The sequence below is a fragment of the Coffea arabica genome, chromosome 6e (genome assembly GCF_036785885.1).
Source record: "Coffea arabica cultivar ET-39 chromosome 6e, Coffea Arabica ET-39 HiFi, whole genome shotgun sequence".
In the NCBI taxonomy this organism is placed as follows: domain Eukaryota; kingdom Viridiplantae; phylum Streptophyta; class Magnoliopsida; order Gentianales; family Rubiaceae; genus Coffea; species Coffea arabica.
In genome coordinates, this window is record NC_092321.1 from 12,217,951 (window position 1) to 12,222,028 (window position 4,078).

Genomic DNA, 4,078 nt, shown 5'->3' on the forward strand with positions numbered 1-4,078 from the left:
TCAACCCGACTTTAATATTCAATACAAGTCTACCTTAACACCTAATGTCGCATCTTCTCCCAATCATGGACCCACTATTCTTCAAAATTCAAACTAAATTTTTGGATCTTGGTCTAATACTATCCGGATCCCGTGCCAAACTCATGACACACCTGGTCCAACACTTGCCAAAATTTTTAACACTTTAGAATTTCGATCTACTACGAAGAAGAGAATTTTCACCAATTCAATTTCAAGAAGAATCCACTTGTCACGAGTAACCCAATCTCGTAATATGAAATTCTAATACCACTTGTTAGGGAAAAAACGCCTCGAAAGAGCCTATTAAAAAGTTTAATATGTAAGTTAGGAATCTAACTGTGATCCAAAATCTTAAGAAATTAGATCTCGAATCCTTATTTTAATATTAACTACTCTTTCGAATCAATGTGGGATATAATTCTTTATTTATGAATCTAACAAATGTTGTTCTTGTTTCCAACGAGAAAGAAAAGATGTCCCCCATGATGTTCCTCACTTTGTGAGAAAAAAAGAAAAGATATACGACAATCTTCTTTTGCTTGGTCTCCTATTCCGACTAAACTACTCTTTAAAAACAAAGTTCTAATCCTAATAATCCAACAAACTGTTTTCAAAGAGTCCTAAAAGATAGTCTAGACTAGTATTCTAACAAAAGTAAGAGACTATTCATTCGGTGAAAAATTTGACTTTCATGACTTTAATTTAAGATTGGAGGTCACGTGCCAAAATTTGAACTTCCCAAATATGCAAGGTTTAAACCTTGACGCGCCCACACTAAATCACACAAAAATCCAATTAAAAATCACATCTTTAATTCCTTTTTGTTCGAATTCCTACAACCAACACCAATTATAAAATATGAGTAGAATCTACAAATTAATGCAATATTTTGTCAAAATCAAGGGGAAAACAATCGTACATTTAATAATAAAAATGCAACCTATGAAATACATTGGAGATTCATAATGTAATATTTCTTATTTTTTCATATAAGGTATAGCCATAGACCTTTCAAATCCTTTAGAACTATTGTTCGCATGACATATCTAGTGATTTATTTTTTGCTATTAGTGCAGATCTCATAAGAGTTGAAACCAAAAAAGTTCTCTGTAATATACCTAATATACAAAAAAGCTCCCTATGGTGCAAAAAATTCTCCCGTAGTTTCAAAACATACAAAATGACATCTCATATTTTTAACTAAATTGTAAACTAACAGAATTCGTTAAACTTAACGAAATCCAGTAAATTTAATGAAAATTTAACGAAAATATGAGGTCTCGGATGTTAAACTTAATGGATTTCGTTAAATTCCGTTAAGTTTACTGGATTCCATTAAATTTAACGAATTTTATTAGTTTACAAGTTAGTTCAAAACATGAGACGTCATTTTGTATGTTTTGAAACCACGGGGGTTTTTCGCTGTATAAGATATACCATATGGGGTTTTTTTTTATTTTAACCCATCTCATAAATGTAATTATGATTTTTATTAAAAAAAAAGTGTGCTTAACTTCCCAAGTTTGGATTCTCGTAATTCAAACCAACTAGTTGACTTAATTGGTCCAAAATTTATTGTTGAAATTAATTGCTGACAGTGATCACATCTCTTTAGAATCCTCAACTTTTTCTATTTAAATGAAGAAGTCCATACACTTCTCATTGCATTCTTGGTTCATCAGCGTTTGGTTCGACAATTTTCTCTTCTACCTTGTACTGGTAAAGTACTCTCTTGTATACATCTTTTGCATAGATGACTAATGTTTGTCTAACGATTATCTAAATATTAATCAGGAATGGCTTCCTTCAGTCGATTTTGCTTGTTCGCCTGGCTTTTGTGGGGAAACTTAGGAGTCCAAGGCGATGACTCGGCGATCGTTGGTGTGTGCAAAAAGATTGGCATTTATTATGATATGTGCTATGCCTGCCTAAAGAGCAACCCACAAGAACCAGACTTTGCTGCCAAATCCATGATCTGCACTACTAATGCATATGTTATCCTCCGAAAATCAACTTTCGATTTTTCGTTAAATTCTACTGGCAACTTTCAGGAAGTGACCAAATTTTGTCTGGATCAATTTGACATAACTTTGGGTTACTGTAAAGCCGCACTTAAAGCATAGAGATTGAAGCGAAAACCAGCCACCTTAGCATTTCTTCACAGCGGTTTGGATTATTACTTCAAGTGCGTTGATCTACTCTCAATCCGCTTTCCAATTGAGTATGTCGTACAATTAAATACTGCTAAAGATTTCAATGAGGTGTCAATTAAAGTCGCCTCTCTACCATGATCATAGTTTTGATCCAAATATTGGATAGCTAATGTAAAATATATCATCTTGATCTTCATGGACTTCAGTTGATGGGTATTTTTCTTAATACTTGGTTACTATTTTCATTCACTCTATGCTTCACAAAATAAATTACATATTGATTTTGATGTTATGAAGTAAATTTCATAGTCAGGCATCCTTTTGAAGCATAGATAACTTATACGACTAATATAAATTGGAAGACCTTACACATGCATTGTACATTCCCATAATCAAAAAATTATATGTTCATATGCAATCATTTTAGGATAAAATTAAACCTACATTAAAAAAAAAGATCCGACAAATAAAGTAAATTAAGAAGGCACGAACAAAAGTTAGAATTTACCATACATTCATATGGTCAACAAAAATACCACGCAAAAGCATTGCGTTCTCAAAAATCATCTTATACACCTAAAAATCCTAACTTTTTTATTCTTCTGTTTGAGAAAATGTGGTATTAACTGCTAGCTCCATCCCATTTTATACATCCTAGTTTTTATTTCAATTTGTCCAAAAATATTTGTTATGGTAAAATGGAAAATGAATTAGCCCTAACTATTCCTTTGCACTCTTCCGACAATTTTCAAGAAAAAGAACTTAAGTCATAGTTGCCCAATAAATAATGTTGGAATTTTCATTCTTCTCATTTTGATAGCTGTGCCTCTTTTTAGAATACTAAACAACTAACCAATTATTGAAATCTAATTTAAGGGCAATAAGGGAAATAGTTGCTTTGGTAACTAATGTGTAAACTTGTCTAACTTTGACCAGTGCATACAAAATGAGGAGGAGGGAGTACAACTTTTTGTACTGAAAAGAATTCCGACTGAACCCTAGCAACTCTTTAATATATTTCCTCATATGCCGAATCATGCGTCTAGTAATCAATATAACACAAAACATCAATATTCATCAACAACTGCATCTCTATTCTGGGTTGTAATTGAGCTGTTCATTTTGTTATATGGCAACGATTTATATAATTTATTATTAAACAATAGGTTAATTTATCAAGAAAAAACAGGAAGAACCAGAATGTTCATTGACTAATGAAGATGAAATATAGGAATTAAAAACCAATGTTTCAAATCCACAAGGATAAAAAAAGAAAAAGAACAAAATTCAAAACCATGTACAGGGAAAAAAAAATGGTAACTTGAAACTACTAACATTTGGTTGTGTAGGGTCAAGATTTGACATAATTAGGAAAAATCTAATTTTGTTTAGAGTCCATCTAATTTTGTTTAGAGTCCACCTACAAAAAAAATTATAAATCACAACATAAGCCATAGATATAAATATAGGAATCTCTAAAATGAAGAAGGTGAGTTATTTATTAATGTTTGTTGTTTTTGGCTTAAGTCTGACGTGCGCGGGGTATACATATAATATTAAACTCATCCCAATCAAGTTTTACATTTATAAATTCCTAAATACCCCATACGCGATTTATCGCAAGTATACGAATCGTGAGCGAGTATAAGGTATTAAGGGTCGATCCCACAGGGAAGAATGCAATTACCGATGTTTTCAAACTCCTTTATTATTTAGACTACCACAAATATAAAATTTAAGAAAATAACACTAGAAACCTCCTAGAGATATGGAATTTCTTACTACTCTTGCAAATGAGATTATCGGTTAAGTGAATGCTATTATCTTGATTAGTTATGGCGTAATTTCCTAATGTATGTGAAACCTACTTTCGTAGTGAATCAACTATACTTGTAATTAAGCCA

At 31.8% G+C, this 4,078-nt stretch overlaps 1 pseudogene; it reads left to right on the plus strand.

Moving 5' to 3' along the window:
• Nucleotides 1-1,706: 1,706 nt before the first annotated feature.
• Nucleotides 1,707-2,379, plus strand: LOC113695244 (uncharacterized; annotated as a pseudogene).
• Nucleotides 2,380-4,078: the final 1,699 nt, after the last annotated feature.